At 39.4% G+C, this 25113-nt stretch overlaps 1 non-coding gene across 1 annotated transcript; it reads right to left on the minus strand.

Moving 5' to 3' along the window:
• Positions 1–6107: 6107 nt before the first annotated feature.
• Positions 6108–6214, minus strand: LOC127077069 (small nucleolar RNA R71). The gene has a single exon (XR_007787054.1). It is a non-coding gene; the product is annotated as a small nucleolar RNA R71 (small nucleolar RNA).
• Positions 6215–25113: the final 18899 nt, after the last annotated feature.

The raw sequence follows: 25113 nt of genomic DNA on the forward strand, positions 1-25113 counted from the left end.
AGAATTTGGTTCTGCAATATATCTCTAAGTCTTTATGATAACAAAGAATGAAATAATTTGGTACCCTAATAATTTTCTCTAAGTGTGCAAGTTTCTAATAATTTGGTACCCTTATAAAGTTTTTCCAAAACTCTACAATTCAACCTCAGTTTTATTTATAGTTTAGAATTTTCAAAAGATGTATTGTATCTCTAAATCTAGATTTTTGTGAAAATTTTTGTATGGCTTGAGAAAATAGGAGAATTAGTAAATAACGGAAACCACACATAAAGACTCGACAACACATTGATATTTAACTCGATTGACACTTTAACAAAGATAACAAAAGGAAATAACAATAACAATAATTTAAATCTACCTAGAAAGCAATAAATAAAAGCGGTAAAGTTTCCTCCCCGATACTTAAACCTTGCATTGTCCCTATTGCAATGACATAAGATAGGAAAGGAAGGTAGAACCTGGGTATCCTACTATTGGCGCCTTCTGCCACGTGTACGTGCACGTCCACCGTTTCCTGGCTGGTGAGGTGACGTGTAGTTTTGGAGATCTTCCACACGCATTGTCAATGTTGCCATTTCATCGATCAAGCCAGACATGTTCTGTTCGGTTCTGAAGGCGTACTCGTGCTGATCATGTTGTATTTGGAGAAGGATTTGCATCATTTCAGTTTGTTGAGCTTCCATGTTTTGGATTTGTAGGTCATGCTGAGCGTCTAATTCGCTACACCGCAACAGTTCAACATAGATCTCCTCAAGAGTGGTTGGTGCCACATTTCTTCTTGGTCTTTGATTGGAGGATGTACCTGCAACATTTTCAAAGGACATGTGTGTGGTGTGTGGGTCAGTAGCAGGAGCAGTTTTCTCTGGAATGTGATCCTTCTCGGTGTCCTCACCAGCAACTACATTCTTAGGAATGTGTGCGGGGACTTGGTTAGGCACCGAATCATTAGTATAACGATAATTATTCGGGTTGTGCACATCTGTGCGGTTTGGATTTTGGAGGATAAAATCTTGTAACACATTATTTGCAATTATTAAATTAATTTTACCGTCACTCCTTCGTTTTACTAGTTTCGTGCTCCTTGCCATGTCAATGTCAATAGCATGATGTGGGAGTGGGGTTAGCCTGGAGAATTTTTCTTCGAGTCCTAGGACTCTGGCTATGGAGGTTATTAAACCTCCAAAAATAATCGGCCCTCGCTTCGCATTGACAATAGCCTGCATGTGAGATAGCATAGAAGGGACGTTATTCTCTTTTTATGGCAAAAATGTGGCGAACAAATAAAAGAGTTATTTTTTGTTCACCTTGTTAGAATTTTCTCGGCAAAAAATGGTGGACGCCAATATTTGGCAGAAATATCGAATAGTCGGGTTGTGAATTAAAGTGGCTATGTTTCTCTCAAAATTATGGGTTACTGTATCGATTATTGCCCTCCAAAATGGTTGGAAGGCGCGTTACCAACCCTCAGTATTTGGGACCTCACTTGCTACGCCATCCCCATGGGGGAAATGTAGCAGGTCCGCTAGTTGGGAAAATGTAAGGGCATATTCGACGTTGAATAAACTAAACTGGACAGTCCCACTAGAGCAGTTTGTGTTGGGTGTGGGGCTAAAAATTAACGAGTTTAGGAATTCTAGTGTTAATTGAGCATAGATAGGGTCCTTGAGAGATAGGAAATAATTTAAATTTAAAGTGTCTAGCATATAGTTAACACTATCTAAAATTCCTAAGGCAAATAAACAGGGTTCATCGGCATACCTTGTTGATTCGATCTTTCTTGCCCTTAGAGTCGTGTACGTCTCTTATTGTAACTCACCTGGATCACCGTTTCTGAACACTATTTCATATTCCCTCCTCTGTTCTGTAAGACCCTAATTTTGACCCTAAGATCCCTCATGGTATCACATCATTGCTCATTGCATTTTGCCTCAAGGATCATAGCATCTTGGCTCCTTACCCTAGGGTTGGGACTTGTGTGAGTGGTTTGAGACCACCAAGCAGGATTGAATTGTATATTAGTGCTTTTCTTATTTTGTTTACTAACCAAAAGCACAAAAATATGTCACTAACATCTTTTGTTTTGAAGCTCAAGCAATCATGAGATCCAAGGCTCCTAGGAGGCCCCCATGCTCCATGAAATGATCAGATAAAGATGAAAGCAAGCATGACAATGGTCCCCAAATCTCTAAATCATCATATATGTCTCCCAAGTATCTTAATTTGTCAATTTGATCAAGATAAACCAAAGGGCTTGAGGATTGCTTCCCAAGGAAACCCTAATTCATCTGTGCATTGACTGTGTCTTGCTCATGAAACAACCTCAACCTATGATCAAAATAAATCAAGGGAAGTTATTTCATTTATCATTTTATGCATATATGAGCCTATGTGAGTATCCTTTATCATTTATTCATCAAGATTTGAAGTTTGGACTTGAGAAGTTGACCAGTCAAGTCATCTGACTATTTTGAAGTCCATTGAGACCTAACTTTTGATGTGTTTGTCAAATGATGATGACCCCAAGATAAAAGTGTTCTTAAGAACAATATCAACAACTTTCATGTTTATCAAAAATCCATTTGAAACTTGGAGGGTCATCATTCATTTCAAAACATTATAGGTCATTTTGACTGAAACCCTAATTTTGGGTCAACTTCCCAAGGACCTAACTCACTCAGTTTTCATGATTTTGAGGTGAGACCAATTTCATTGTAAATCTTAAGATGTCTACTTCAAATGTTATGTTGGACAAAATTTCATAATCATAAAAGAAACACATGTGATAATGCAAAACATTATAGGTCACTTTGGACCAAAGCCATTGAATCTTGAAAAAGTCCAACTTCAAGTTCCCATAACTTTCTCATCAAAAATCCAAATGATGAAACATTTAAGTCCAAATTGATTTTCTTGAAGAGATCTACAACTTTGATGTTGGAGGTTTTTCCATTTGAGGCTTGAATCATTAAAACAGAAGGGTTTGAAGTTGGTCACTTTTGGCAAAATTTTCAAAGACATGTTTTGTACGTCAAACTTCATGGTCGGTTTTCACAATTTTCCAAACTCCAAATGGATTTTTGTTCAACATAGTTTGTGTTCCCTATGTCAATACCTTTCCAACCATTACTCACATGCCTATGTTTGGATTTTTTAAATGGGACTTTCAAAGAGGAGAATAATTGTGACCATTTATGCATTTCATGATGAAACTTCATACACAAGCAATTGTAATGCAAACCTTACGTCCAAACCTTCTCCAAATAATTTCAAAATTCATTTGCATTAGCTTTTGGGCCTCACATGCGCCTATACAGGCCCATGCATGGAGGACCCAATTCTCATGCACATGAGTTCCATCCACTTTCCTTTGCATTTAATCTATAAATAGGATGCTTGCTTCATTGAATGATCAACCTGAAGGCGCCTAAAACTCTGCTGGAATTGAATCCCAACCTCACACCAAAGGAATTTTGCATTTTCATTTCACTTTTCAAGTTTGATTTTCAACAACATCAGTTGATCTTCAATCCTAATTCCTAAGCCCTGCACTCATACCACACCTCAAGATCAAGCTGCAATCAAGAATTGGAGTGGATCGTGCTCATCAAAGTTGCACTTCAAAGGTTTACATCGCAACTGCTTTGCTTCGAATCTCACTATATATTGTGCTTTGCTTGAGTTTTCTTGGTTTTTTGAAGTCCTCGTGTGAGAGGCAAGCCAATGGTGGCTTTAATTTCATGAATTGATGCACTGCAGATTAATGACACTGAAATTCACCGTATTTTCGACTCCGATTTCGCATGCATTTTAGTAGTTTTATTGTTATTTTATTGTGTTATTACTATGTTTCTCTTTTTTTTCAGGTTTTTACTTTAATCTGAGCCCCGATCGAGAAAAGGAGTGAAAATAAGCTAAAAACCCTAAAATTCAGCATTTTACACTTGTGGCTCCCACTGTGGCTGGCGCCATGGACCCTGCCATGACGTGTCCTAGCTCAACTTCCCTCAACTTCCACATTCCCCACTACTTCCACTAAGGCGCCACATATTGGCCTTGTGGCGGACGCCATGGACTTGTGGCGGGCGCCACAAGAGGAAAAGTTTTCCCTCCCAAATTCAAACTAAAGGGCATCCTTGTCATTTCCATCATTTTACTTGCCTATAAATAGAGACTCGAATTCATTTGTTAAATCACCCAAACTTAGAGCAGAGGAAGATCCAAACTTAGAGCAGAGGCAAGCTTAGAGCAAACTTAGTTTCACTTAGGCATATATTAAGTATTTTAAAGTGGTAATCGCTTCGCATTGGGGTGTTACCACAATTGTGTAATCGAGTTTGTGATCGAGTCTATAATCGAGTTTGGAGCACTTTGGAAGGAAGTTAATCCTGCCGCCAATTTCATTTCCGCTTTGCATTTTATTCAACCCTCTGATTGGAGCAGGTTTTTATTACTTTGCCTTTATCTATTTTATTTTCCCGCACTGTCTTTACTTTATTTATTTCTCGCACTCGCTTTACTTTATTTATTTTCCCGCACTGTCTTTACTTTATTTATTTCTCGCACTCGCTTTACTTTATTTATTTCTCGCACCCTCTTTACTTTCATTTATTTCCCGCACTCGCTTTACTTTATTTATTTCTCGCACTCGCTTTACTTCATTTATTTCTCGCACTCGCACTACTTTTATTTATTTTCCGCACTCGCACTACTTTCATTTATTTTCCGCACTCGCACTACTTTTATTTAAATTAAAATGCACCTTTACTTTATCATGTCTAACTAAATCCATAAGGTTAGAATGTAAGGATCGTAATTAAACCGATAATCCGTATAATTGTTCGTAGAAACACTTAAGGGCTATTTTAATTTTCAACTTAAGTTTTCCCGCACTTAATTTTCGTTGGGTAAGATCGAAAGCCGTCCAACGTCTTTTTAAACTTAGTTGTTTTTAGCTATTTCAAAAACAGCGAAAGCGCTTTGTTTAGTTCATTAGGAGTTTTTAACTTAAGAAGAAAAGAGATTTTAAAACTATTTTCGGACGCGTTTATAAGTTTAGAGTCTGGTTCGTGAGAACCTCTTTTGGTTAGGAAATCCAGGTTAAAATACTTTTCAACTTAGTCAAGATACTATATTTCTTAAAAATAGGTTTACTACTCTAACGCAATGCGCGCCTTTTTATAAGTGACAATAAGAGGGTTTGATTAGGGAGTACAACTCGGTTCTGAATACGCGAAAGCGACAGTTCCTGTTAAATTGGTTATTTTCAAAGTAGGAAACACTGGCCGTAAGTAGTTCTATTAGCAAGTACTTGGATTATTAATTGATTATGTGAATTACATTCGGACCTGTCTTTATTAATTGAACTTAATTTAATACTTTACTTTTCATTGCACACTCTAAAAACCCCTATTTTGATTACCTTAGATAAACACCATAACAATAGATAACGATAGATTGACACTTGGTCTCTGTGGATTCGACAATCTTTTATATTACTCTGATGCATTCGTATACTTGCGAAAAGCACGCATCAAGTTTTTGGCGCCGTTGTCGGGGATCAATTTAGTCAAATTTCATTACCCTGTTGTTATATAGTTTAGACTTAGGTTATTTCCCGCCGGTCAATGCGAAGAACTCGCAGCACCAGAAGCTTAGTATAACCTTTGGCGGAACCTGAACGTTACGCTCGCGCATGTTTATTCTTTCATAGAATTAGGAGAGCTATGGCCGAAGATCAAAACCAACGACCTCTTAAGGACTTCGCTCAACCATCCAACGAAGAACCTAGTTCTAGTATAGTAAACTCAACCATACCAACTAATAATTTCGAACTTAAACCCTCCCTGTTGCAACTAGTGCAACAGAGACAATTCGCAGGTCTCGCTACTGAGAACCCAAACCAACATTTAAAAATCTTTCTCCAATTAGCAGACACTTTTAAAACCAATGGAGCTTCTCCTGAGGCGATACGTTTAAGATTATTCCCTTTTTCCCTCAGAGATAAAGCCCTATCTTGGTTAGATTCCCTTCCACCCAATTCCATTACGACTTGGGATAACCTTAGAAGAGTTTTTCTTGCTAGATACTTTCCCCCGAGTAAGACCGCCGTTCTTCGAAACCATATAACTAGATTTACCCAAAACCAAGGAGAATCGTTGTTCGAAGCTTGGGAGAAATATAAAGAGCTGTTAAGAGCATGCCCACATCATGGCTTAGAAAATTGGTTAATCATTCAAACCTTCTATAATGGACTTCACTATAACACTAAGATGACCATCGACACTGCCGCGAGCGGTGCGCTGATGAACAAACCTTATCCTGAAGCTAGTACCCTCATTAAAGATATGGCTCAAAACCATCAATCACGGGGAGTCGAAGAGCGACAGTTGAGAAGAAAGAAGCCCAAGGAGGAGTGCATGAACTAAGCTCTATAGACATGATGCAAGCTAAAATGGACGCATTAGCCCTTAAGGTCGAGCATATGTACATAAACCCGGATACTGTAGCCGCAGTTTCTTCGGATTGGGAGTTATGTGGAACCAAAGGACACCAATCTGCAGATGCAGTCTATTAAACGAAACCCACTATGAGCAAGTGAACTACATCCAAGGGAACCCATATCCGAATACCTATAACCCTGGATGGAGGAATCACCCAAACTTCTCTTATAAGAACAATAACCCAATCCAAAATAATGCACCTCCGAGACAAACTGGTTACCAAGCCCCAAGATCAAATCAACCTATGCAACCTGTACCACCAAAGCCGAGCCTTGAGAAAATTATGGAAAATTTTATCACTGCTCAAACCCAACAAAATAAAGAGTTCACGAACCAAAACATTCACGTTAATGAACTAATTACCCAGTTAGGAACCAAGGTTAACCAAATAGTTACTCACACCAAGATGCTTGAAACCCAAATCTCTCAGGTAGCTTTAAACCAAGCCCCCCAGACTACACCTGGAGGACAGTTCCCTGGACAACCTCAACAGAATCCGAGAGGACAAGCCAATGCCATTACCCTGCAAAGTGGGAACGCTTATGAAGAGCCACCAAACCCAAGATTGAGTGAACCTGAAACTTCTAAGGAATATACCAAACCCCCGGACAAAGTAAAGGAACCAGAGGAATCTGAAAAACATGAAGGTCAAGAAAAAAGAGAAAAACCTAAAGATAAAACTTACGTACCACCCCCGCCATATAAACCACCTATACCATATCCGCAAAGACTCAAACAAACCCAGATCAATAACCAGTATAAAAAATTTATTAAAGTTATAGAAAAACTTCACGTAGAAATCCCTTTCACAGAAGCCATCACCCAAATACCTTCTTACGCAAAGTTTCTCAAAGACATCCTTACCAACAAACGTAGACTAGACGATCCGAAACCCTTGGAATGCAATTCTATTTCATAGAATAAGTTAGCCAAAAAAGATAAAGATCCTGGAAATTTCTCCATTCCTTGTCTTTTGGGTAGTCATGTCATCGAAAAAGCTTTTCTAGACTTAGGAGCTAGTGTGAGCTTAATGCCTTTAGCGGTTTGTGAGAGGTTAAACTTAGGAGAATTACAACCTACTAAGATGTCACTTCAGTTAGCCGATAGATCTGTTAAGTATCCGATAGGAATTTTAGAAGATGTCCCTGTTAGGATAAGTCAGTTATTTATCCCTACTGATTTCGTCGTCATGGACATCAAAGAGGACAATGATATACCAATCCTTCTAGGTAGACCATTCTTATCAACTGCAGGAGCCATAATAGATGTCAAGAGAGGAAAGTTGACTTTTGAGGTAGGTGACGAGAAAATAGAATTTATACTTTCGAAATTCCTTATGGCACCTGTGATGGAGACGCATGTTATGCCTTAGATATCATTGATGAGTGCGTTAGGGAATTAGAACAAGAAGAAATCATTAAAACAATTAAGTTACCATCAACTCTCATAATGGAAGATGATGACCTTAGAAAACCCTACATCGATGATAACCTTTACGAATGTTTATCCCTTACCCCAGATCCTATGCCATGCCCTAAGAAACCAACCTTAGAACTTAAGGAACTGCCTAAGAATCTGAGATATGAGTTCCTCGATGAAGAGATGAATTGTCCAGTTATAGTCAGTGCTACCTTGAGCCAAGAGGAAACAAACCAACTTTTAAACGTTTTACGAAGATATCCCTCAACCTTAGGATATAATATCTCTGACCTGAAAGGTATAAGCCCATCCGTATGCATGCATCGGATTTCTCTCGAAGAAGATTCAAAGCCCTCAAGAGAACATCAGAGAAGAATAAACCCTATAATGAGTGATGTTGTTAAAAAAGAAGTTCTTAAGTTACTTTGGGCAGGTATAATCTATCAGATCTCGGATAGTAAGTGGGTGAGCCTTGTGCATGTAGTACCTAAAAAGGGAGGCATCACAGTCGTGCAAAATGATAAAGGCGAACATGTAGCGAAACGGTTAGAAGGAGGATGGAAAATGCGTATAGACTATAGAAAATTAAATAAAGCAACCAGGAAGGATCATTTCCCTTTACCATTTATAGACCAGATGTTGGAGCGTCTAGCCAGACACTCTTACTTTTGCTATCTAGATGGATACTCTGGATTCTTCCAAATACCTATCCACCCCGAAGATCAAGAAAAAACTACCTTTACATGCCCTTATGGAACTTTTGCCTACAGACGAATGCCATTCGGTCTCTGTAACGCTCCAGCTACTTTCCAACGCTGCATGATGTCAATCTTTGCAGATTACCTAGATGATATCATGGAAGTATTTATGGATGATTTCTCGGTTTGCGGATTTGACTTCCACAATTGTCTTGCTAACCTTGAGAAAATCCTGGAGAGATACGTAGAGGTTAACCTCGTGCTAAACTGGGAAAAGTGTCATTTCATGGTGACCGAAGGAATTGTTTTAGGACATATAGTTTCCGAAAAGGGTATAGAGGTAGATAGAGCTAAGATAGAAGTTATAGAAAACCTAAAACCACCCAAAACCATCAGAGAAGTCCGAAGCTTTCTTGGACACGCTGGATTCTACCGGCGTTTTATCAAGGACTTCTCCAAAATAACTAAGCCTTTAACTGGACTTTTAATGAAAGATGCTGAATTCATTTTTGATGAAAAATGTAATAACGCATTTAATCTTTTGAAGCAAGCATTAGTATCAGCACCCATTATGAAACCACCTGATTGGTCAGAACCTTTTGAGATAATGTGCGATGCTAGTGATTATGCGGTTGGAGCCGTTCTAGGATAAAGGAAAGATAAAAAATTACATGCCATTTGTTATGCCAGTAGAACCCTAGACGCTGCCCAACTTAACTATGCAACAACTGAAAAAGAATTACTCGCTGTAGTCTTCGCTATAGACAAATTTAGATCTTATCTAGTAGGAGCAAAAATTATAGTTTACACCGATCATGCTGCCATTCGTTACCTATTAAGTAAAAAAGATGCCAAGCCCAGGTTACTCCGATGGATTCTGTTACTACAAGAGTTTGATTTAGATATAAGAGATAAAAAAGGCACTGAAAATGTAGTAGTTGATCACCTTTCTAGGCTAGAACATCTAAAACCAGAACTAGTACCCATAAATGATGATTTCGCCTATGATAGACTGATAGCTAGACTAGAAACCATTGAAGACGATAACCTAGGCTCTCATGAGCACTTCCAAAAATCCTTAGCAGTAAGTAATGTACCATGGTATGCAGACTTTGTTAATTACCTAGCTGCTGATATTGTACCCCCTGATCTTGACTACCACCGCAAGAAGAAATTCTTCCACGATGTAAGAAACTTTTATTGGGATGAAACGCTCCTTTTCAAAAGGGGTAAAGATGGCATTTTTCGCCGTTGCGTTCCAGAAGAGGAGGTAAAGAGTATTATCGAGCATTGTCACTCTGCACCCTATGATGGACATGCGAGCACCTCTAAGACATATGCCAAGATTCTTCAAGTCTGCCTATTCTGGCCTACCATGTGGCGTGATATCCATGCTTGCATTGTCAAATGTGACAGATGCCAACGCACTGGAAACATTTCAAGGCGTGACGAAATGTGTAACACCCCGATAAAATATGATAATTATTTAATTTAAGTTTAATAGTATATTATGATGATAATTAAAATGAGAGGGTATTATTTTTCAAAATAAAAGATAAATCATTCATCTATATTATTATTAGTATATTTATTAATTTAATTAAATAATTGGAATATTATTGGATTATTATTATTGGAATAATAAAGTTGGAATTGGAACGATTTTTGGAATCAGTAAAGAGCCCCATTTAGAAAAAGGGTTTTTACACGTGAAAACAGAGAACACGTAATAATGGGGAGAAAAGAGAAGAAACTGAGAAAGGGAGAAGAAGAGGCTAGGGCTCAAGAGGAGAATTCACGATTGTTGAAGGTCAAAGAATCAATTGCCAGATTAACTCAGGTAAGGGGGGTTTATCGTCGTTTAATGGGTATTATGGGTTAACATGTAATGGGTAGTAATAAGCCATTGATTGACTCTAATTAGGTTTTGAGAAATACCCTGAATTGTGATGAATAAATTACGTTAAAACTGTGAATGAATCTATAATTGGATGAGTCGTAATTTTCTGGACGTGTAGCTTTTTACGGAATCGAAATCGGAGGTCCGGAAGTCCTCCAACGGCGGAAAATGCGGGTAATTCTGCATCCTGTTCGTGTTAGCGCAGGAACATCTTTCTGTCTTGCGTTAACCGGTTAACCCAGGGTGTTAACCGGTTAACACTGTTATGATAATTAAAATAATTAATTTCTGTCTTGCGTTAACCGGTTAACCCAGGGTGTTAACCGGTTAACACTGTTAAAAATTACAGAAAAGCGCATTCTGTTTTACGTTAACCGATTAACCCAGGGCGTTAACCGGTTAACACTGTTTGAAAAGTGAAAAATTGATATTTAAATGTTGTGCAGTTGGTCGTTTCAGCTGAGTGATGTAATTTAGCTGATGTATGATATAGTAGGGATCATTTCCCGTTGTTTTGAGCAGTATAGGCATTAGTAGAGTGTGCTAATATTGTGATTTATTATTTGGCATGACATGATATGATTTTGTGATAAATATGCTGATGATGTATGATGGTATGCATAATGCTGTGAATATATCTATTATGTATGCAATTGTGGATGGACTGTTTATGGCTTAGAGTGTGAGCATATGTCCATTGTGGATTGTTGTTGATGTTTGCATGCTAGGTGATTTAGCGTGCATAGCATGGCCTTTATGGTGGTAGCTAATTCCCATGGTGAGGAATTAGTGAGTTGTTTATGGCTTAGAGTGTGAGCATATGTCCATTGTGGATTGTCGTTGATGTTTGCATGCTAGGTGATTTAGCGTGCATAGCATAGCCTTTATGGTGGTAGCTAATTCCCATGGTGAGGAATTAGTGAGTGAGTCACTAGGTCTCAAATGAGTGGGACTAGTGAGCTTGGTAGCCGTATCTGGGTTTGATCGGTGAGGTTGAACTATGTGTTCACGAATAGTCGGTACCGCATGCATAGAGTCTCATTTCATAATGTATGTATGGCGTATAATATGAATGGATGTATTCCAATATTATACGTGTGTTTTATGTTTGTGTTGAGTATGACTATGAGTTGATGTTGCCGTTGCTGAATGTGTGATATGATTAGGGTGATGAATGTGTTAATTTACTTAACATTACATGATATTTTATAATGCTTATTATATTGATTGAGGAACTCACCCTTACAACTATGTTTCAGGTAACGAGCAGTGATTGAGTAGAAGCTAGTGCTTGGAGTCTAGTGTAGTTCCTTAGTGAGTCATGCTCTGGTATATGTAACATCGGGACGGGATGTTTTACTTTGTTTTCATTGTTGGTTGTTGAACAATTTTACATGTAATGTGTTACATGGTTCGAATGTTGTTAGATTTCTATCCGCTGTGAATTGTGCAATGTTTTATTTTGATTAATAAATGAGCATGACAAGTTATTTTGATGATTGGCGTGAAGTGTCAAGTGTGACACCCTGAAATTGCATATCTACTCTGATTTATATTTTGTTGTTTTAATTAATTATTGGGGTATTTTAGAAGGGTGTTACATTAGTGGTATCAGAGCATAGTCGGTCGAGTCGAGTCGTAATTATTCTGTTTCCCTGTATGTGATAGGTGTTGTGTAACCCTATCAGTACTTATTGTTTTAGCTTGTTGGGTTCTCAGAATAGAGATGGCTGGAAGAGGTAGAGACGATGTTGCGATTGCTGAGGCTCTGGGTATGCTAGCTGGAGTACTTGGAGGGAATCCGAATGTTGTGGGATTGGGAGCTGCTCGTCAACTGAGTGAGTTCCAGAAGAACAATCCTCCAATGTTCAAGGGAGCATACGATCCAGATGGTGCTCAGAAGTGGTTGAAGGAGATCGAGAGGATCTTCCGAGTGACTGAGTGTGCCGATAACCAGAAGGTCAGGTTCGGTACGCATATGCTGTCAGAGGAAGCAGATGATTGGTGGGTTGCTGCCCGCACTGAGTTGGAAGCTGCTGGGAGTGCTGAGATCACTTGGGCGGTGTTCAGAGAGAGATTCCTGAGGAAGTACTTTCTAGAGGATGTCAGAGGAAAGAAAGAGATAGAGTTCTTAGAATTGAAGCAGGGCAACCGGTCTGTTACTGAGTATGCTGCTAAGTTCACAGAGCTGTCGAAGTATTACACTCCCTATGATGAGGCTACTGGGGAATTTTCAAAATGTGTGAAGTTTGAGAACGGGTTACGTCCCGAGATCAAGCAGGCTATTGGGTATCAGCGGATTAGAGTGTTTTCTGACTTGGTTGACTGTTGCAGGATTTTTAAACAGGATACCAAGGCCAGAGCAGAGAGCTATCAGCAGAGGGTTGATAGGAAAGACAAGAATCAGAATGATCGTGGGAAGCCGTATGCAGCTGGCAAAGGTTTCCAGAGAAAGAGTGGGATGAAGAGACCTAGTGGGGGAGACTCCAGTGCCCCTGCTAAGTGTTACAGATGTGGTCAGGCTGGACATCGTATCCATGAGTGTACCAGTACTGAGAAGAAGTGTTTCAAGTGTGGCAAAGGTGGTCACTTGGCTGCAGAGTGCCGGTTGAAGACTATGACTTGTTTCAACTATGGAGAGGTGGGTCATATCAGTCCACAGTGTCCTAAGCCGAAGAAAGAGAACCAGCCGGGAGGCAAGGTCTTTGCTTTATCGGGTTCTGAGACTTCTGCAAATGATCGTTTGATCCGAGGTACGTGTTATATTAATGGCTTTCCTCTTGTAGCTATTATTGACACAGGTGCGACTCATTCCTTTATATCTTTGGATTGTGCTGTGAAACTTAAATTAGAGATATCTGAGATGCATGGGAGTATGGTGATTGATACTCCTGCGAAGGGTTCAGTGACTACTACTTCAGTTTGTTTAAATTGCCCTTTGAGTATTTTTGGTAGAGACTTTGGGATGGACCTCGTGTGTCTTCCACTAGTGCAGATTGATGTTATCCTGGGTATGAACTGGTTGGTGTTTAACCGAGTTTATATCAACTGTTTTGATAAGACTGTGATCTTTCCTGAGATTGAGGAAGGAAAGAGTTTGTTTCTATTAGCAAGGCAGGTGAATGAGGCAGTAGCAGATGGGGCAGAGTTGTTTATGCTGTTAGCGACTTTGGAGGCTAAAGATAAACTGGTGATTTGCGATCTAGCCGTGGTGTGTGATTTTCCTGATGTGTTTCCTGAAGAAGTGAATGAATTACCGCCAGAGCGTGAAGTTGAGTTCTCGATTGATTTGGTACCTGGTACTAGGCCGATATCGATGGCTCCGTACCGTATGTCTGCTGTTGAGTTAACTGAATTGAAGAGTCAGCTGGAAGATCTGTTGGATAAGAAATTTATTCGTCCGAGTGTGTCACCGTGGGGCGCACCAGTGTTATTGGTTAAGAAGAAAGAAGGTACTATGAGGTTGTGTGTGGACTACAGGCAACTGAATAAAGTGACGATCAAGAATCGGTATCCTTTGTCGAGGATTGATGATTTGATGGATCAGTTAGTTGGTGCGAGTGTGTTCAGCAAAACAGATTTGAGATCGGGGTATCATCAGATACGTGTGAAAACTGAGGATATTCAGAAGACTGCTTTCAGAACAAGGTATGGACATTATGAGTATTCTGTAATGCCTTTTGGTGTGACTAATGCGCCTGGGGTATTTATGGAGTATATGAATAGGATTTCCCATCCGTACCTAGACAAGTTTGTTGTGGTGTTTATTGACGATATTTTGGTGTATTTGAAATCCGAAGAAGAGCATGCTGAACATTTGAGAGTGGTTTTAGGAGTTCTACGAGAAAAGAAGTTATTTGCTAAACTGTCCAAGTGTGAATTTTGGTTAGAAGAAGTTAGTTTTCTTGGTCATGTGGTTTCAAGAGGTGGTGTTGCTGTTGATCCTTCTAAGATAGAAGCGGTATCTAAGTGGGAAGCTCTGAAGTCAGTTTCTGAGATAAGGAGTTTTCTTGGACTTGCAGGTTATTATAGGAAATTCATTGAGGGATTTTCTAAGTTGGCATTACCGTTGACGATGTTGACTAGAAAGGGGCAAGCGTTTGTTTGGGACTCAAAATATGAAGAAGGTTTCCAAGAGTTAAAGAGAAGGTTAACTACTGCTCCTATTCTGATATTACCAAGTCCGTCGGAACCATTTGAGGTTTACTGTGATGCTTCATTGTTGGGTTTAGGTGGTGTTTTGATGCAGAATAAGCAGGTTGTAGCTTATGCTTCGAGACAACTGAAGGTTCATGAGGGGAACTATCAGACACACGATTTAGAGTTGGCAGCTGTGGTATTTGTTCTGAAGTTATGGAGGCATTACTTGTACGGGTCAAGATTTGAGGTTTTCAGTGACCATAAAAGTTTAAAGTATTTGTTTGATCAGAAAGAGCTGAATATGAGACAGAGGAGATGGTTAGAGTTTCTGAAGGATTATGACTTTGGTTTGAATTACCATCCGGGTAAAGCAAACATAGTGGCTGATGCATTGAGTCGGAAATCATTGCATATGTCTATGTTAATGGTTAAGGAATTGGATTTAATTGCGCAGTTTAGAGACTTGAGTTTGGTGTGTGAGAGTACTCACAATAGTGTTAAATTGGGAATGTTGAAGTTAACGAGTGGTATTCTGGATGAGATTAGAGAGGGTCAGAAATCCGATGTGCTTTTGGTTGATAAGTTGACTCTAGTGAATCAAGGTCAAGGTGGTGAATTCAGAGTTGATGAGAATGGTGTTTTGAAATTTGGTAATCGGGTGTGTATTCCGGATGTTACCGAACTTAAGAAGAGTATTCTTGAGGAAGGACATCGTAGTGGCCTGAGTATTCATCCTGGGGCTACGAAGATGTATCATGATTTGAAAAAGTTATTTTGGTGGCCGGGAATGAAAAGAGAAATTGTGAGTTTTGTTTATTCTTGTTTGACTTGTCAGAAGTCAAAGATTGAGCATCAGAAGCCGTCTGGGCTAATGCAACCGTTGGCTATTCCAGAGTGGAAGTGGGATAGTATCAGTATGGATTTTGTTTCTGGTTTACCGAGGACAATTAAGAATTTTGAAGCTATTTGGGTGATTGTTGACAGATTGACAAAATCGGCTCATTTCATTCCGATCAGAATGGATTATCCGTTAGAGAGATTAGCTGAGTTATATATTGAGAAAATTGTAAGTTTGCATGGTATTCCGTCGAGTATTGTTTCGGACAGAGATCCTAGATTTACATCGAAGTTCTGGGAAGGTTTGCAAAGGGCTTTGGGAACTAAGCTGAGATTGAGTTCTGCATATCATCCGCAGACTGATGGTCAGACTGAGAGGACGATTCAGTCACTGGAGGATCTTTTGAGGGCTTGTGTTTTGGAAAAGGGAGGTGCTTGGGATTGTTATTTACCTTTGATTGAGTTTACCTACAACAATAGTTTTCATTCGAGCATTGGTATGGCACCGTTTGAAGCTTTGTATGGTAGGAGATGTCGGACACCTTTATGTTGGTATGAGACCGGTGAGAGTGTTGTGGTTGGACCGGAGATTGTTCAACAAACTACGGAAAAGATTAAGATGATTCAGGAGAAGATGAGGATTGCTCAGAGTCGTCAGAAGAGTTATCACGACAAGAGGAGGAAGTCACTTGAGTTTCAAGAGGGAGATCATGTGTTTCTTCGTGTTACTCCGATAACTGGGGTTGGTCGAGCTTTGAAGTCGAAGAAGTTGACACCTCGATTTATTGGTCCTTATCAGATTTTGGAGAGGATAGGGGAGGTAGCCTATCGTATCGCTTTACCGTCGTCACTTGCGAATTTGCATGAGGTTTTTCATGTGTCTCAGTTGAGGAGGTACATTCCTGATCCGTCGCATGTGGTTCAAGTAGATGATGTACAGGTGAGAGATAACCTGACTGTTGAAACATCACCTATGAGGATCGAGGATCGAGAGTTGAAGCAGTTGCGGGGTAAAGAGATTGCTTTGGTAAAGGTAGCTTGGGGAGGACCAGCAGGTGGCAATGTGACTTGGGAACTTGAGAGTCAGATGAAGGAGTCTTATCCAGAGTTATTCGCTTGAGGTATGTTTTCGAGGACGAAAACTCTTTTAGTGGGGGAGAGTTGTAACACCCCGATAAAATATGATAATTAATTAATTTAAGTTTAATAGTATATTATGATGATAATATAAATGAGAGGGTATTATTTTTCAAAATAAAAGATAAATCATTCATCTATATTATTATTAGTATATTTATTAATTTAATTAAATAATTGGAATATTATTTGATTATTATTATTGGAATAATAAAGTTGGAATTGGAACGATTTTTGGAATCAGTAAAGAGCCCCATTTAGAAAAAGGGTTTTTATACGTGAAAACAGAGAACACGTAATAATGGGGAGAAAAGAGAAGAAACTGAGAAAGGGAGAAGAAGAGGCTAGGGCTCAAGAGGAGAATTCACGATTGTTGAAGGTCAAAGAATCAATTGCCAGATTAACTCAGGTAAGGGGGGTTTATCGGCGTTTAATGGGTATTATGGGTTAACATGTAATGGGTAGTAATAAGCCATTGATTGACTCTAATTAGGTTTTGAGAAATACCCTGAATTGTGATGAATAAATTACGTTAAAACTGTGAATGAATCTATAATTGGATGAGTCGTAATTTTCTGGACGTGTAGCTTTTTACGGAATCGAAATCGGAGGTCCGGAAGTCCTCCAACGGCGGAAAATGCGGGTAATTCTGCATCCTGTTCGTGTTAGCGCAGGAACATCTTTCTGTCTTGCGTTAACCGGTTAACCCAGGGTGTTAACCGGTTAACACTGTTATGATAATTAAAATAATTAATTTCTGTCTTGCGTTAACCGGTTAACCCAGGGTGTTAACCGGTTAACACTGTTAAAAATTACAGAAAAGCGCATTCTGTTTTACGTTAACCGATTAACCCAGGGCGTTAACCGGTTAACACTGTTTGAAAAGTGAAAAATTGATATTTAAATGTTGTGCAGTTGGTCGTTTCAGCTGAGTGATGTAATTTAGCTGATGTATGATATAGTAGGGATCATTTCCCGTTGTTTTGAGCAGTATAGGCATTAGTAGAGTGTGCTAATACTGTGATTTATTATTTGGCATGACATGATATGATTTTGTGATAAATATGCTGATGATGTATGATGGTATGCATAATGCTGTGAATATATCTATTATGTATGCAATTGTGGATGGACTGTTTATGGCTTAGAGTGTGAGCATATGTCCATTGTGGATTGTTGTTGATGTTTGCATGCTAGGTGATTTAGCGTGCATAGCATGGCCTTTATGGTGGTAGCTAATTCCCATGGTGAGGAATTAGTGAGTTGTTTATGGCTTAGAGTGTGAGCATATGTCCATTGTGGATTGTCGTTGATGTTTGCATGCTAGGTGATTTAGCGTGCATAGCATAGCCTTTATGGTGGTAGCTAATTCCCATGGTGAGGAATTAGTGAGTGAGTCACTAGGTCTCAAATGAGTGGGACTAGTGAGCTTGGTAGCCGTATCTGGGTTTGATCGGTGAGGTTGAACTATGTGTTCACGAATAGTCGGTACCGCATGCATAGAGTCTCATTTCATAATGTATGTATGGCGTATAATATGAATGGATGTATTCCAATATTATACGTGTGTTTTGTGTTTGTGTTGAGTATGACTATGAGTTGATGTTGCCGTTGCTGAATGTGTGATATGATTAGGGTGATGAATGTGTTAATTTACTTAACATTACATGATATTTTATAATGCTTATTATATTGATTGAGGAACTCACCCTTACAACTATGTTTCAGGTAACGAGCAGTGATTGAGTAGAAGCTAGTGCTTGGAGTCTAGTGTAGTTCCTTAGTGAGTCATGCTCTGGTATATGTAACATCGGGACGGGATGTTTTACTTTGTTTTCATTGTTGGTTGTTGAACAATTTTACATGTAATGTGTTACATGGTTCGAATGTTGTTAGATTTCTATCCGCTGCGAATTGTGCAATGTTTTATTTTGATTAATAAATGAGCATGACAAGTTATTTTGATGATTGGCGTGAAGTGTCAAGTGTGACACCCTGAAATTGCATATCTACTCTGATTTATATTTTGTTGTTTTAATTAATTATTGGGGTATTTTAGAAGGGTGTTACAAAATGCCTCTAAGAAACAGGTATATCTTAGTAGTTGTAGACTACGTGTCTAAGTGGATTGAAGTCATAGTTGCACCCACAAACGACACTAGGGTGGTGATTAAGCTATTTAAAAACTATATATTCCCTAGATTTGGAACACCACGTTTAGTCATAAGCAATGGAGGATCACACTTCATATCGAGAATATTTGATAAACTTTTAAGAAAATATGGAGTTAGGCATAGAGTAGCAACACCATATCACCCACAGACTAGTGGCCAAGTAGAAGTATACAATAGGGAGATAAAACAAATCCTAGAAAAAACTGTTTCAATATCTAGGAGAGACTGGTCTCAGAAGCTTCAAGAAGCACTATGGGCCTATAGAACCGCTTTCAAAACCCCTATAGGAACAACTCCCGACCAACTAGTCTATGGCAAATCCTGTCACTTATCGTTCGAATTAGAGCATAAGGCCTATTGGGCCATTAAAACTTTGAATTTAGACTACCTGACCGCCGGAGAGAAGCGTATCCTTGACATTAATAAATTAGAAGAACTTAGGCAATCTGCCTACGAGAATGCAAAAATATACAAAGAGAGAACAAAAGCCTGGCACGACAAAAGAATAGTAAAGAAAAACTTCAATATAGGCGACCTTGTTCTCCTTTTCAACTCTAGGTTACGACTCTTCCCTGGGAAGCTACGCTCAAGATGGAATGGCCCTTTCGAAGTATCTAAGATTCTGAGATCCGAAGCCGTAGAAATCAAGAACAAAACCTGTAGTCCATTCATGGTAAATGGACAAAGACTGAAGCTCTACGAAGGAGGAGACATTTCAACATACTACTCAAGCCACACTCTGATTGATCCACAGATTCCTACTACTACAGGTGTATAACTTCTGATCGTCAAGCTAATGACGTTAAACAAGCGCTGCGTGGGAGGCAACCCATGGTTTTTCATTTTACTTTTTCGCATTTATTTAATTTTATTTAACTTTATTTTATTTTATCATATTTTCACCGAGACTAAATATTTGAATGGTTTGTATTTTCAGGATCCCTTTCCTAACTTTTACAGGATGCAGGATTTCGATGATATGCACGTAGCCTATAGAGATGATGCTCAGAGAGAGCGCTACATCGCTCTTTATCAGCGCCATATGGCACTCACACGTTATCCAGATCAGCACTGCATGGAAGCACTAGGCATTGAGCCGAGTATCCGATTTCTGAGCCACCAGCTTCATTGGGATGAGTTCGCTGATGATCTGAGTAACACCTACTGGAACTTGACATTGGAGTTCCTCAGTTCATTTGATTATGACTCGTACTCTGGACCGGATGGGTATGTTGCTTTCAGGATCTTTGGAGTTGAGTACTCTTTCAGCCAAAAAGAGTTCGGTGACCTATTGGGCTTCCAGACCACTCCTGATGCTATCCCCGAGACACCTATGGGATACTTTCTGGGTAAGGAGGTGGAAAAGTTCTGGAGTGATATATCAGGTGGAGGGAGTCAGGATCCTTCTACGCAGCTGTCCCAGACTATACATAACCCTGCTTTTAGATACTTCCAGATGATACTGGCATATTCCTTCCTAGGAAAACCGGATGTTGAGACATTACTGAGTGAGGAGGAGATCTTCCTACTATTTTATGCATCCCAGTCTTGCCCAGTAGTATGTGGGAACTTTCTGTTACGTGGCCTCAACGGTGTCTTCAGATCGACCGAAGGAGTCATCCATGTAGGAGGGATCATCACACAGATTGCTATCGCTCTAGGTCTATCTCGCACGCTGTTACATCTCCGTACCTACTGTGGGTACACTACCATGGATATCGACTTCTGTTTGACCAGAGGGTTGATGAGAAGAGCCTCCTTCCACCCATGTCAGTTCAGGTTGCTAGTCGATAGCGAGGCGATTCATTATTTTACACTACCTGATCCTATGATGACTAGTGTGCATGATCCAGCAAACTGGAGTTATGCTCTAGAGGGCCAGGGAGAGACTATCGAGGAGCCGAGATCACCACCCATTGCTGAGTATACGCCTACACCACCTTCTCCCAGGATCACTGTATTCTCTAACAATCTATCATTGCAGACCCCAGACATCCGCACCCAGATTGCAGAGTGTCGTAGAGAGATCGCAGAGCTTAGACAGGAGGTAGCCGACCTCACCTTACAGATGGGAGTATCTGATCTCACCCACGTTACCGAAGCCGACTGTTTATACCAGGAGATCGCAGAGCTTAGGAAGGAGATAGCCTTGCTCTGTGGATCTACTCAGGAAGACGAATCCCCTACTATATGATCTTACCATTTCATTTTATTTTATCTCATTTATGTTTATATTTTTCGCATTTACATAACTTATTTTATATCATTGCATTTGGGATATTTTATTAACTATGTCAGCACATTGATATTTCTACATTTATATATATATATATATATATATATATATATATATATATATATATATATATATATATATATATATATATATATATATATATATATATATATATATATATATATATATATATATATATATATATATATATATATATATATATATATATATATATATATATATATATATATTTGTTTATTTTATTTACATTTTTTTATTTTAGTTATTCATTTATTTATTAGTCTAATATTTAAATTTTCTTTTAATAAAATTATGCAAGCCTCATGTTACTAGGAAATTACAAGACAAACGCTATCCGGACCCCCCAATCGAAAAGACAACGAGAAGCCCAAGCCAAAGGACCAAAATCCGGCCCAGCCGAATTTTGCCTTGTGGCGCCCGCCACAGCGTCTATATAAGCTCGGGGCAGACTCCCTTTCTTCACCATTTTTACACCTTAAAACCTCCAAAATCCATTTTTCCACCTTGCAAAAACATCCTTGAACCCCACAAAAGCTCCCACCTTTCTCATCCTCACACCATACAAATCATTTTCCCGATTTCCATTTTCATTTTCATCCGTCAAAACTCATAAAAATCCAACCTTTTTACAAACCCATTTCATCTTCTTCACCACATTGCAAGAGCTACATAATGAAGTTCAATGGATTCATCCTTCGAGGAGGGAAACCGGGTGATAGGCAAAGGAAGAGTATCGAACGGTTGCAAAATCGGGAGATCCTTCCGACAAGGTATGTTGATGAAAATTGTCTCTACACTTTGGGTATCTACCATAGCATATTTTATTTATTAGATAATTTAGGTTTGCATAATATCTTTTCAAACAAAGAACCTACCTATGAGCGATTGACAATCGAATTTTTAAGTTCTTTAATCTATATTGTCGATCCTAACACTACTAGCACAGTTGGTACTGTCTGATTTAGAATGTTTGTTGTTGAATATGAATTCAGTACCGATGAACTAGCAGGCTTGTTAGGAATCCCTCATGGGGACGGTGCTATTTGTGAGGCCCCTTTGGATTCGTATTGGTCAGTCGAGGTGTTTTCCTTCTGGCAGAGACTGTCAAACACTTCCATAAATTCTTTTGAAGGAATTCTTTCCTCGACTATCCATAACCCGACCATCAGAGTTTTTAGATATCTGTTGGCATGTACTTTTTTTGGCCGGGAGAATCCAAATAAGGTCAATGCTCGAGAGCTTCTATTTTTGCAAGGAAGCCTCACAAATAGAAGAATTAACTCGGTCTCGTTCATGCTCGCTCATATGACTTTGACTTTAAACAAAGCGGGACCGATTGTTTTCGGAGGATTGATTACGTCTATTGCTCGGGCGCTTAACCTGAACAATGAGATAGCTACCCTAGATCCCTTACCTCCTCGCACAATTAACCTAAAATTTCTGAGAGACATGAAATTGTGCCGATTGAGGAGAGAAGGAGGCTATGTTCTTATGGTTCATGGTGTAGCTATCCCATCGGTTGTTTTACCATGCACTAGACGTACTGATGTACGTGATGAAAGGAATTGGACCTATGTTTTAGATGCTCCACCTGTTTTAGGTCCTCTCCCTCCTAATGTTCCTGATGAGGCGGGACATGACACTGATGAAGAATATGATCGGAGAGAGAGATCTCCCGTACCTAATGTGTCCCCCCATCATCCTTCACCACCACACACCGCACCATCTTCTTCTTTTGTAGGCATTGCTCATGGCTTCTATATTACAGAAGAGATGTGGCGTGACCACATGGCTAGAGAGAAAAGGCGTGACAACCTACTCTCTACCATCCAACAACAACTGGCGGATAACATGAGCTTCATGCAAGAATCGCAGCGGAGGACAAATAGATCTTATGATACTGTTTTACAGTCCTTGCTTACGATTACAAATACGCAAGCCCGTCAGCAACAATACCACCGTCAACATACTGCACTCATCGAAGCTACTCAAGGTTCCATTTTGGGTAACCTTCGAGAGGTGAGGACTGCTCAGGATGCCTTACAGGCCAGGATGGATCAGAGAGATCTTCGTCGTACCCGATCCCGTCGTCCACCTCAGGATGGCGAAGGCATCAGTGGTCAGCAGTAGGATGTCAGGTGACTCTCCCCTTATCTTATATCGAAACATTGGGGACAATGTTCGATTTAAGTGTGGGAGGAGACTTTATCGCTTTTCTTTGTTGTTTTCAGTTAGTTTGTTTATTTTCTTTGCTGTTTTTAGATAGTTTGTTTATTTTTATTTTTATTTATTGCTTTTTAGTTGCTTATTTTGCTTTTAGTATCTTAGATAATGCATGAGTCTGACGAGTCACCAAATATAGTGTATCTTTAGTACAGTCTAATCTCCCCATTACTTGAGCCTTACCAAAACAAAAATTTTTGCAAAAGAAAACAGTGTTATTCTGAAAAAAAAATGGTTTTTAAAGACGGGTTTGAGTAAGGATGCGGTGACTTGGGAGAACTTTTTGAAACATCAGTATTGTTTTAGCACCATAGACTTCGTAAATATAGGAATCATTCCCGAAACCCCATATACCATGGCCTTAATCATCATTTCAGTATAAGTCCTCAGTAGTTTATTCCAGCAGTCAGCTCCAGCCTACGCATCCTCTACGTAGGGGACCGATGAAAATAAGTGAATGATCCAGTGAAATAAATAAAAGAAAGCAAAAAGGAAAATCCGGTATAGGTGACCCTCACAAAGTCATTTAAACCATAGAGTTGTAAAAATTTGCTACAAAAAGAAAAAGAAAAAGAAAAAGAAAAACTTACCCGATGTTAGTTGGTTCAGAGGTATCTGACGCTGAACTCGGTAGGGCGGATTACGATCCGATCCCCCACAACTGCAGTTGGGTCAAATAAAAGGGTTTACACATATTTATGTGCCAGGAACCCCATGTTTAGATCATAATCACTAACAGGCCACTCTGCTATGAAGCATGTACGGATAACGAGCTTAATGCGATTGCGCCTGAATGAAAAGGACACAAAAAGAGATGAAGAGGCAGGCCTAGGTATTGTGGGATAATATGGGTTGATTAATATAGGAATGAGGTTTATGTCCGTATTTGCGGATTAGTGTCATCATGATACCCTTAGTTCACTCAGTTAGTACCTATCACTGCATCCCGACTTGAACTTAGAACCTTTTTAACCCGGAGCACTCGTTTACACCAGTTTGTCTTCTATGAGCTTTTTAGTGTTTTGCTTGAGGACAAGCAAAGGTTTAAGTGTGGGAGAGTTTGATGACACTGAAATTCGCCGTATTTTCGACTCCGATTTCGCATGCATTTTAGTAGTTTTATTGTTATTTTGTTGTGTTATTACTATGTTTCTCTTTGTTTTCAGGTTTTTACTTTAATCGGAGCCCCGACCGAGAAAAGGAGTGAAAATGAGCTAAAAACCCTAAAATTCAACATTTTACACTTGTGGCTCCCACTGTGGTTGGCGCCATGGACCCTGCCATGACGTGTCCTAGCTCAACTTCCCTCAACTGCCACGTTCCCCACTACTTCCACTAAGGCGCCACAGATTGGCCTTGTGGCGGGCGCCACAAGAGGAAAAGATTTCCCTCCCAAATTCAAACTAAACGGCATCCTTGTCATTTCCATCATTTTACTTGCCTATAAATAGAGACTCGAATTCATTTGTTAAATCACCCAAACTTAGAGTAGAGGAAGATCCAAACTTAGAGCAGAGGCAAGCTTAGAGCAAACTTAGTTTCACTTAGGCATATATTCAGTATTTTAAAGTGGTAATCGCTTCGCATTGGGGTGCTACCACAATTGTGTAATCGAGTTTGTGATCGAGTCTGTAATCGAGTTTGGAGCACTTTGGAAGGAAGTTAATCCTGCCGCCATTTTCATTTTCGCTTTGCATTTTATTCAACCCTCCGATTGGAGCAGGTTTTTATTACTTTGCCTTTATCTATTTTATTTTCCCGCACTGTCTTTACTTTATTTATTTCTCGCACTCGCTTCACTTTATTT

This window comes from Lathyrus oleraceus, chromosome 4 (assembly GCF_024323335.1).
Source record: "Lathyrus oleraceus cultivar Zhongwan6 chromosome 4, CAAS_Psat_ZW6_1.0, whole genome shotgun sequence".
Taxonomy (NCBI): Eukaryota; Viridiplantae; Streptophyta; class Magnoliopsida; order Fabales; family Fabaceae; genus Lathyrus; species Lathyrus oleraceus.